Consider the following 12,067-nt stretch of genomic DNA (forward strand, 5'->3'; position numbering starts at 1 on the left):
AGCGGCCCCGCCTAGAAAGACAAGAATGACGTCCGTGAGAATTTGTCGTGCTGACCACACGACACCTAGTAATCTGCAGGCCTTCGGGCTGAGCAGCGGTCGCTTGGTAGGCCAAGGCCCTTCAAAGGCTGTAGTGCCATGGGGTTTGGTTTGGTTTGCTACCTAACTTAAGGCCACGGGCGCTTCGTTCCCTCTTTCTTGCCTACCCCTTCCGATCTTCCCATCCCCCTACAAGGCCCCTGTTCAGCATAGCAGGTGAGGCCGCCTGAGCGAGGTACTGGCCCTCCTCCCCAGTTGAATAACCCTACCCAGAGTCTTGCATTTCAGGACACTGCTTCATGGCTAAATGGTTAGCGTGCTGGCCTTCAATCACAGGGGTCCGGGTTCGATTCCCGACAGGGTCAGGAAATTTAACCGTCATAGGTTAATTTCGCTGGCACGGGGGCTGGGTGTATGTGTTGTCTTCATCGCCCTTTCATCCTCATCATGACGCGCAGGTTGATACGGGCGTCAAATCGAAAGACCTCCACCTGGCCAGCTGACCATTTCCTCGGACACTCCCGGCACTAAGAGCCATGTGCCATTTCATTGTCATTGCCATTGAGCCGGTAGAGGAGAAATCCCTCGCTGAGTCCGAGGGACGAGCCAACCCTGGACGGTACACAGATTAAGAAGAAGATATCGGAAGGGATGATTTGAATCCGAGGAATAAGTTCTACTTCGCCCGCTGCATGTCCAACCATGATGGTGGCTTCAATAATAGTCGGCATCGGCTTCTTGACTGAGAATCGTCTTCTACTGCAGAGGGAAGAAGGATTCATATTCCTGAGAAGGATATTCGTCCACAATCACCCGCTTGAAGATGTTTGAGATTACTACAGGTGACTCGAAGTTGTTCGAAAGCCCTGTTATGTTCTTGAGAGTCCCATCTGTAGTACATGTCATGTCGATGAAAATCCACAGACTGTTTACAGTCATTCGACCGGGTCAGGAATGGAATGGATGAAGCCCCCATCTAGCGGCGACAGCGGGAATTGTGCTGGCTGCCGAATCCTCTCGCACTCCTCTGGGGCAATGATTAATAAATGACAGATGAAATTAAATTATATTGGAGAGTGTTGCTGGAAGTACCTCAAGAAAAACCTGTCCCGCGTTCGCTTTGTCCAGCACAAATTTCACATGGAGTGACGGAGATTTGAATCACGGAACCCAGCCGCCTGAGACACGGAGGCTCTGCATGTCATGTCGATAGACTTGTGCATTTGTAGAACACCGGGTAATTCTAGTAAAAGTTGCTTGTCGATGACGTTGGCGGTTCCATTTCTTGGAGAAAGCATTGCTCTTTGACACAGCTATGCGTGATCAGTGAAATGATCTGATCCCTTATTTGAGTTCAGTGCCCGCACGGCAGGACATCGCAACACACCCACAAACACTCCCGGATATCACGAACTGAACGAAAAATGGCTTCCTATGTCATGGGCGTAAACAAGCACAATGACTGATATATTACTATTTCTTTTTAATTATTATCTATCTCAATAAAATATAAAATTCAGTTAATTGAAAGAAAATACGCTTCAGGTTTCATTGCTGGTATAGCGAAATCCTTGTATTCCCTAAACGTTTAAATAGTGACATGAATATCGAGAGCCTCCGTGGCTCAGGCGGCAGCGCACCGGCCTCACCGCTTGGTTCCGTGGTTCAAATCCCGGTCACTCCATGCGAGATTTGTGCTGGACAAAGCGGACGCAGTTTGCCTATCTGGTGTAGTGGTTAGAGTGAATAGCTGCCAACACCGGTTCGATTCTAGGCTCTGCCACGAAATTTGAAAAGTGGTACGAGGGCTGGAACGGGGTCCACTCAGCCTCGGGAGGTCAATTGAGTAGAGATGGGTTCGATTCCCCCCTCAGCCATCCTAGAAGTAGTTTTCCGTGGTTCCCCACTTCTCCTCCAGGCAAATGCCGGGATGGTACCTAATATAAGGGCACGGACGCTTCCTTCCCTTTTCCTTGTCTATCGCTTCCAATCTTCCCATCCACCACGAGCCCCCTGTTCAGCATAGCAGGTGAGGCACCCTGGGAGGGGTACGGGTAATCCTCCCCAGTTGTATTCCCCGATCCAGTGCCTCACGCTAGAGGACACTAACTTTGAGGCGGTAGAGTTGGAAGCCCTCGCTTAGTCCGAGGGATAAACCAGCCCTGGAAGGTAAAATGATTAAGAAAGAAAGAAGGATAAAAAATGAATAATTGAAAAAAGAACTCCTGAAGAAGTAATTCTTAATGAATGAGATATCATGAAACAATCGTTCTCCTTTTTCTTCTTCTTTATCGGTTTACCCTCCAGGTTCGGTTTTCCTTCGGACTCAGCGAGGGATCCCACCTCTACCATCTCAAGGGCAGCGTCCTGGAGCTTCAGACTCTGGGTCGAGGATACAACTGGGGAGGATGACCAGTAGGAAGAGGGAAGGAAGCGGCTGTGGCCTTAATTTAGGTACCACCTCGGCATTTGCCTGGAGGAGAAGAGGGAAACCACGGGAAACCATTTCCAGGAGGGCTGAGTTGAGAATCGAACTCACCTCTACTCAGTTGACCTCCCGAGGCTGAGTGGACCCCATTCCAGCCCTCGTACCACTTTTCAAATTTCGTGGCAGAGCCGGGAATCGGACCCGGGACTCCGGGGGTGGCAGCTAATCACACTAACCACTACACCACAGAGGCGGACACAATCTTTTTCTAATTTAAAATCAAAATCTAACTCTTTTGAACATCAACAGGAGCCATGCTCAAGCCATAAGAACAACCTTATCACTCCTTAACATCGGCAGTGAAAGTCGCGGTCTCGCGAGGTCTGCTGTCCACTTGATCCAGTTTATTATGTGCCAACAGCAACACGCTCTCTGGGAGTAACTGCAAACACTATATGTTTACTGTGACAGTAAAAACAAGCAGTTAAGAAAGTCTTTCGTATCTGGGGGCGTAGCTCAGATGGTAGAGCGCTCGCTTAGCATGTGAGAGGTACCGGGATCGATACCCGGCGCCTCCAGAAAGTTTTCCTCCGCGCTATACACAGAATAAAGTTAAAGTTCATTTTCTAGCCGAAGAATATCGTAAATCTATATATATAAAGTAACTTGTCCTGATTGACTGACTGACTGACTGATTCATCATCGCCGAGCCAAAACTACTGGACATAAAGAAATGAAATTTTGGGAATACGTTCATATTAAGATGTAGGTGCTCGCTAAGAGAGGATTTTTGGATATTCCTTCGCTAAGGGAGTGAAAAGGGGGTTGAAATTTTAAAATGAGTGTATCTATATTTCAAAACTTTAAAAGTTTACAGATGTAAAAATTAGTATTTAGAATCTTCTTTAAAAATAAGGAAATACGTATTATTTTGTTTTCAGAAAATCCCAATAGGAGGGGTGAAAAACAGTGAAAAAGGGGTTGAATGCCTTTAATCAGGATACCGGTGCTTATATCTCAGAAACTGAAGATATTACAGACCTGAAAATTGGTACTTTTGATCTCTTTTAAAAATAAAGAAACACGTATTTTTTTGTTTTTGGAAAATCCAATTAATGGGAGGGTGAAAAGGGGGCTTAATTTTTTAAATGAGTGCATCTATATCTCAAAACTTTTCAAGTTTACAGATGTAAAAATTGGTATTTAGATTCTTCATTAAAAAACAAAGAAACACGTATTCTTTTGTTTTCGTATAATCCCAATAGGAGGGGTGAAAAGGGGTGAAAAATGTTTAAATGCCTTTAATGAGTATACTTATATCTCAGTAATTGAAGATATTACAGATCTGAAAATTGGTACTTTTGATCTCTTTTAAAAATAAAGAAACAAGTATTTTTTGTTTTTGGAAAATCCAATAAATGGGAGGGTGAAAAGGGGGGTGAATTTTTAAAGTGAGTGTATCTATATCTCAAAACTCTTAAAGTTTACAGATGTAAAAATTGATATTTAGAATCTTCATCAAAAATAAAGCAGCACGTATTTTTTGTTTTCGGAACATTCCAATAGGAAGGGTGAAAAGGGGTGAAAACTGGGTTGAATGCATTTAATGAGGATACTTATATCTCGGAAACTGCAGATACTACAGCTCTGAAAATTGGTGTTTGGTATCTCCTTTAAAAATAAAGAAACAGGTATTTTTTGGTTTTTGGAAAATCCAAATAATGGGGGGGGGTGAAAAGGGGGTGAATTTTTAAAATGAGTGTATCTATATCTCAAAACTTTTGAAGTTTATAGATGTAAAATTTGGTATTTAGAATCTCCTTTAAAAATAAAGAAACACGTATCTTTTTGTTTTCGGAAAATTCCAATAGGAAGGAAGGAAAAGGGAGAAAAATAGGTTGAATGCCTTTAATGTGGCTACTTATATTTCAGAACCTGAAGATATTACAGACCTGAAAATTGGTGTTTGAGATCTCCTTTAAGAATAAAGAAACATGTATTTTTCTTTTTGGATAATCCAATTAATGGGGGGGAGTGAAAAGGGGGTGGATTTTTAAAATGAGTGTATCTATATCAAAAAACGTTTAAAGTTTATAGATGTAAAAATTGGTATTAGAACCTCCTTTAAAAATAAAGGAACACCTACTTTTGTTTTCTTTAAATCACAACAGGAGGGGTGTAAAAGGGTTGAATGCCTTTAATGAGGATACATATATCTTAGAAAGTGAAGGTAATACAGAACTGAAAATTTGTATGTGGGATCTCCTTTAAAAATAAAGAAACACGTTTTCTTTGGAAAATCCAATTAATGGCGGTTAAATAGGAGAGACAATTTGGGGTGAATTTTTGGAAAGACTATATCTACAGAATATCTGAGAAACGTAAAATGTTACAGACGTAAAAAGTGGGTATTTGTAATTTCCTGTAAATGTAAAGAAACATAGGTGATTTGTTTTTGTAAACTCCCCTTTAGAGGAAATAAAAAGGGGTGAAATTTTAAAATGAGAATTTCTACAGAATATATAAAAAAAACTTAACATGTTACAGAATTTAAAAATGGTATATTTATCTGAATTAAAAATAAAGAAATGTGTATTTTTTGTTTTCGGAAATACCACTTGGGTGGAGGGGGGGGGTTAAAGTGACTGAAAATGGTGTTGACTTCTTTTAATTAGGCTACTGATATCTCAAAAATGAAGATGTTACAGACGTGAAATTTGATATTTGGAATATGCTTTAAATGTAAAGAAACACGTATTTTGGAAAATCCAATGAAGGGGGGCGGGTGAAAGAATTGAAAAATTACATGACTTAATTGTATGAGAATACATACATCTACGAAAAATAAAGTTGTTACAGACGTGAAAATTGGTATTTGGATTTCCTTTACAAACAAAGAAAAACGCGTTTGGGGGGGGGGGGGCGGGAACCATCTTGCGGGGCGGGAGTGAAAAGGAGTTGAATTCCTTTCACGAGGACACATAAATAAAAAACTGAAGAAGTTCGAGTCGTGATAATTGGTATTTAGAAGATCCTTTACTATTAAAGAAACAAGTAATTTGTTCCGGAAAATTCACTTGGGGGGGGAGTGTGAAAGGAAGTGAACGAAAGTTAATTATTTTTATGGGGATGCTTATATCTCAAAACTGAAGGTATTAGACGTGAACATTTGTGTTTGGAATCTCCTTTAAACATAAAGAAACACGCCTTCTTTTAATTTTTTTGGGGGGGATATGAATTTAACGGTGGTGGGGTGTAAAAGGAGGTGAGACCAATTGATTTTACTGTTCATAATGTACTTATAAGGAGCCTCCGTTGCTCAGGCGGCAGCGTGCTGGCCTCTCAGAGCTGGGTTCCGTTGTTCAAATCCCGGTCACTCCATGTGACATTCGTGCTGGACCAAACGGAGACGAGACAGGTTCTTCTCCGGATACTCTGGTTTTCCCTGTCATCTTTCATTCCAACAACACTGTTCAATATTTCATTTCATTTGTCATTCATCGATCATTGCTCCAGAGGAGTGGTTCGGCAGCCGGCACAATTCCTATTGTCGCCGCTAGATGGGGCTTTATTCATTCAATTCCTGACCCTGTCGAGTGACTGGAAAAAGGCTGTAGATTTTCGATGTACTTATTCTGATCATAAACCGATCATTTTTAATCTTTGCTGGGTTCGATTTCAACAGCCATCTGTTCCTTCGGAGAACGTTCTTAGATTACAATAGAATCTCCTGGCCTATAAATACAAATTTAAACACATTTGAAATAAACAATAGGAATGAGATTGACCGTCTAATTGTTCACCTCTATAATAAGGTCAATAATGCACGGAAATATGTCATTTGTATCGCCAGAATTCCCGCACACTTGCCTACGCGCGGCAATCGTGCTGGTCACATTGACAACGACAATGGCAGCAGATGTAATTTACCGCCAAGTAGCCGTCTTGCATCTTGCTGTAGGGTCCAGAACATCTAAAACAAATAATAATAATAATAATAATAATAATAATAATAATAATAATAATAATAATAATAATAATAATAATAATAACATTTTATGAATGGTCCGTCGTCAAATTGTGCGGACCACGCTGGAAACGGGTCCTGGCCTGGTAATGACTACTAATACAGTCCAGCCGCGGGTTCAGTACCGCCAAGGCACCCAAGACGACACCACGGCGTATCTCCTTCAGGATTTGATCCATACTAAAAATGCTTATAGGAAAAGATGGCAAAGATTTAGGGACCCAACTGACCGCGTGGAATACCTGGACTTAGCCCGGGAAGTACGAAATCGATTGCTGGAAAGAAAGACTGAAAAATGTGCGGAACATTGCCGTAATCTCTCAGAAAACGAGTCAGATCGCGAATTTTGGCTTATTCTCTCAGAAAACGAGTCAGATCGCGAATTTCGGAGGATTATATATAAAACGTTAAGCTTTCAATTATAAATTTCTGTATAATACCGTAGCGAAGCACGGGTATCTTGCTAGTAATCTATATGTTTCAAACACCAGGCTGATGGTTTTAGCAGTGATTTTGACAGAATGGTTGAACCGATTGACATCGTGAAGCATTCTGACGATAAATCTCAGCCTGTACATTTGCGGATAATCATTAAAAGCATAACAATTTCTTGCCATATATTTTTAAATTTTAAAAGAAAAATGTAGCATTCTGATTCGCTAAAGCGCTCAACAATACCTTTAAGACCGCCGAAACCGTAAGAGCGCTGAGTAGCAGGGCACGATTGGGGAGGTGGAAGTGGATTGGTACGCATGCTCAGACGTCTTTCTTGAACAGTGCACATTTCATTCAAAATTTCTCGAAATGCAAATGAGTGCTGGGTGTCTTAGTTGAAATTAAATTCAGCACGGCTCGATATGGGATTAAGCCTTAGTGGCAAATAGTCATTCATTAATATGTGTGAATCGTCTTTTAAAATACGTATATCATAGGTAACAACTTTCCATTCCTTCTGGTGGGAAAACTATTGTTATTGGGGAAGATTTCATAAATGGTTGGCCGGTTTGCCACATGCTTATCGCCAAACAATGATTTATCTGTACTTGTATTAAATACCCACCTCTTTGACACTTCTTCAAAATACGTCGGTTACATAAAAATATGCAGGAAAAACCACAAGATATCGGTAGTGGCGACTACCCGTCTCTAGACGTTGACGAACTACCAACCAGAATTTTAGCGCATGATGATGTCATGATTGCAATTAATAGCAAAAAGGTCACTTCTGCGAGGGATGTCATAACTTTATCGAAAGTTGCCATTGATAATGTACCGGGCGGTACACCTCCGCGCCGCTAATTCAAACATTGCGCCAGTTGAAACTCCTCTACTGGAGGAAGCTTGAACTTTAACTTCTACATTAATGCTAAGATTTCTCAGAAGATGTCATTACTATAAATTTTGAAGAGTTCTGAACTGTGTCTTTTCCGATTTATTTTTGTTTTCCCTGTAGTAAGAAGTGTGAACATTCTCTTCTAGATGGCACTACTGAAGGACTACAATTGTGCACCCTAGTGCGAAGTGAAAGAACTGTCTTTTTGGAGAAATTTTGTGTTCATAAGTTTGTTCTTTGTTAAATTTCTTTCAGTCATTTGTTTGGGTTGGCAGTATAACCCTTCTCTTTCCGCTTGTTTTGAATTTAACCAATCCTTGAATTTCTCTCATTAATTTTCCACCAATAATTGTTTCTTCCTCATCTGGTGTAGTGGTTTTCGTTGTTAGCCAATACAATTTTGTGGGCGGGTTGTAATCATTCATGAAACGTCTCGAATCTTCCGGGAGGGTATATAAACTGCTGATTTTCTGGTCTCCTCGCCACTTCAGTAACATCTATCATTGTGTAAATTATGTAGCAGGGGGCGGGAAGCGCCTCTTTCTTCGGGCAGCGGTTCATCAATAAGGTAATGGCCTTTTAATAACTTCTTTTCTTGCTAGCTCAGCAGTTTAACCCTATGGGGCAGGTTCGATACCTTTTACCATGTAACTTTCCTCTAAAATGTAATAGACTCTTGGCATAAATTCTGTCTCTTTAAACTACAAATTGGGATAGAGAGTGCCTAACCCTCTCGAGCTCCCATTCATTTTGTTTTGAGGTGACTACGTTTTTATAACAGTTTCCGTTATACTCGTAATGTCATAACTTTTCCAATCGTGTCACCTCCGTAGTATGGGATTAGCCCTTGCATAAGTGGCCTAGTGCCAAATAGGTTTTAAAGAAATGTATTAGGAGTGCAGTTTCGCCTCCTCTCAAGTTGGTATTTTGGAGGCCATGTAATTAACCTGCTTCTTTACTGAATAGGCCTCAGTAGGTTGGGTATTTTTACCCCTGTTTTCATGTGCTTGGAGGTCAGCTTAAAAGTCGAGTTTGGTGTGGCCTTTGATAGGCTTGAACTTTAAGAGCGGGTTGCTCTTTTGAAATTTGGTTTCTGTGTGCCTCGAGCAGGCTTTTCTGAGTAATAAGGAGCGAGTGCTCCTGGGCATGATTGGGGTTTTCTGCCCCTTTGTTAAACCTTATGTAAAACTAAAGTTGGGCTCATTGCTCAGGGATTGTGTTTTGGAACTCGAAGCCCAATATATATTAATAAACTGTAATTGTACATTCTTATTTTGTTGCTAGGCTACTGTGTGCCTGTTACATTTGTTATTTCTTGATCTTGAAAAGAAAATATAACCTTGTTAAATTTTAAATTAACTTTAATTTCGTATATTGAGACCTATTCATCCCAGCACCTTCTTTCACCTCTGCTGATCCACCAAATCACGGTAACAGATAATATTAGTTTGAAAGTCATTGGTCTTATATCCGGTAATTAAAAACCATACACTAGCGTCAACAGATTAATACTGAAGATGAAAGCTAACTACGTCAGGTTCCTGCATAATTCTTGAATTCCTTGAAATTAATGTCTCCACGTATTCTATTTTCAGAAATCGGGATGTTTCCGAACGGCTCCTAAACGGAATCAAATAAGAGCCTAATTCTAAGAAGAATGCACGATAATTGTTTACATTTGGAAATAACAAAAGGAGATAAAACTGGACAGAGGGCTGTAATCCCTCGAACTTAATTCATGACATCCGACGAAACACTTCAATTTTTGTTTCAAGATGCATCAATTTCCAATTCGCTTGGCATTTTGTATCACGATCAATTAACCTCAAGGGTCATGAGGGTCACTATTTATTTACCTCGGCCAGTTTTTAGCCATGGCCAGTTAAATGTTGCAATGTCACAAGAGCGATATTTTAAAGTTGTAACAGTGTCAACAGGTAAATGTACAAGGAATACATCGAGCAAGTGGCTGTGTGGTGTGGGTCACATAGCTATCAGCTTGCATATAGAGGGTTTGCCCTGAAGATGGTTTTCCGTGGTTTCACATTTTCACACCAGACAAATGCTGATGTTGTACCATAATTAAGGCCACAGCCACTTCTTTCCCAATGCGAATCCATTCCTGTCCCATTGTCGCCGTAAAGACATCTGTGTGTTTTCTTTTGTTATTGGCTTTACGTCGCACCGACACAGATATGTCTTATGGCGACGATGGGACAGGGAAAGGCTAGGACTGGGAAGGAAGCGGCCGTGGCCTTAATTAAGGTACAGCCCCACCATTTGCCTGGTGTGAAAATGGTAAACCACGGAAAACCATCTTCAGGGCTGCCGACAGTGGAGTTCGAACCTACTTCCTCCCGAATACTGCCTATCTGTGTCGGTGGGACGTAAAGGAAGTTTGTAACATAGGCCTATAAAATACGAGGAATGTCGTTTATAACAAAATCCTTAAAAAACAAAATTTACCCTATTGATCGTATGCATTTTCTGACGGTACAACGCGTTTACAGTGCACTATGTCTTCTAGTATAGGCTAGATCTGTCTCTGTCTTATCCTTGGCTTTGTCAATATGAAAGTGACTGAGGTTTGAGCGATGCTAGTAATGCCATTCCTTGTGCAGCCAGTCCCTGCTATGAATGGTGTGGAAACATTGCTCATAGGGTCGGTTGGAGCATGCATTTCAGTCGACATGGCAGACTGATATGCAATCACTTCTGGCTTGGTGGGGAAAGCAACGGGAAACTATCTCACTCCTCATTTCCCTAGTACGCCTCTTCAGTGATGCCTAAGCCATCTATGACAGCTTATGGCACACCTGTGGAGGATCCAACCAGCCTTAGGGCTGAGGATTGAACCATTGACCGTCATCTCTTGACGGGTATCGGCCAATAATGTTATTAATAGTAATATATATAAAATAAAGTTAATTTGCAGAGGGAAATTTGTGAACCAACGGTTGCTTACCTCAACGAGTTGGAATATAGAGTTAAAGGAACCGAAGAAGTTGGCCACACGGTTTGGGCCATTGAGCTGTGAGCTTGCATTCCAGAGATGGTGGATTCGAGCCCCACTGTCGGCAGCTCTGAATACGTTTTCGCATTCATTCCTATTTTCACACGAGGCCAATGCTGAGGCTGTACCTTGATTAAGGCCGTGGTAAAATCCTTCCCAATTCTATCCCTTCGCTATGCCATCACCCCAAAAGACGAGTCTGCCGGTGCGACGTAAGAAAACAAAAGCGAAAGGAAAAGTTCGGGGAATTGCGTTTGGGCTGAGGGAACAATTACAAAATTCTTAGTAGGCATCCGCCTCAGTGGTGTAGTGGTTAGAGTGAATAGCTGCCACCCCCGGTTCGATTCCTGGCTCTACCACGAAATTTGAAAAGTGGTACGAGGGCTGGAACGGGGTCCACTCAGACTCGGAAGGTCACAACTGAGTGTAGGGGGTTTTGATTCCTACCTTAGCCATCCTGTGAGTGGTTTCCCACTTATCATCCAGTCAAATCCCAGGATGGTACTTAACTTTAAGCCCACAGCCACTTAATTCCATCTTCATTGCTTATCATTTCCAACCGCCCACCACACCCCCACAAATCCCCTTTCAGCATAGCAGCTGAGGTCACATGGGTGAGCTACTGATCCCCCAACCCAGTTGTATCCCCACCCAAAGTCTCACGCTCCAGGACATTGCCCTTGAGGCGGTAGAGGTGGGATCCCTCGTTGAGTGAGGGAAAAACCAACTCTGGAGGGTAAGCATATTAAGAATGACGAAAAGAAATAAATATGAACTCTTTATTACAATTCTTATTGTTAAAACGTAATCCTTGAAGAAGTAAATATATCCTAGAAAGATACTGCTAATGAATTAGATGAATGGTTCAAAATCTAATTTATGAATATCAACAGCAGCCCTACGTCCCCGACAACCTTATCACTCCTTAACATCGGCAGTGAAAGTCGCGGTCACTCGAGGTCTGCTGTCCACTTGATCCAGTTTATTATGTGCCAACAGCAACACGCTCTCTGGGAGTAACTGCAAACACTATATGTTTACTGTGACAGTAAAAACAAGCAGTTAAGAACGTTTTTGGTATCTGGGGGCGTAGCTCAGATGGTAGAGCGCTCGCTTAGCATGTGAGAGGTACCGGGATCGATACCCGGCGCCTCCAGTATTTTTTCTTCTCCACCCTGTACACAGAAGTAAATGAGATAACGTTCATTTTCTAGACGCAGAAGATGG

General features: G+C 41.6%; 2 non-coding genes across 2 annotated transcripts; both read left to right on the forward strand.

Moving 5' to 3' along the window:
* The first annotated feature begins 2,972 nt into the window (after positions 1-2,972).
* Positions 2,973-3,045, forward strand: TRNAA-AGC (transfer RNA alanine (anticodon AGC)). Its single transcript has one exon. It is a non-coding gene; the product is annotated as a tRNA-Ala (tRNA).
* An 8,878-nt stretch (positions 3,046-11,923) lies between these two features.
* Positions 11,924-11,996, forward strand: TRNAA-AGC (transfer RNA alanine (anticodon AGC)). Its single transcript has one exon. It is a non-coding gene; the product is annotated as a tRNA-Ala (tRNA).
* The last annotated feature ends 71 nt before the right edge of the window (positions 11,997-12,067 follow it).

Source organism: Anabrus simplex, chromosome 4 (assembly GCF_040414725.1).
Source record: "Anabrus simplex isolate iqAnaSimp1 chromosome 4, ASM4041472v1, whole genome shotgun sequence".
In the NCBI taxonomy this organism is placed as follows: domain Eukaryota; kingdom Metazoa; phylum Arthropoda; class Insecta; order Orthoptera; family Tettigoniidae; genus Anabrus; species Anabrus simplex.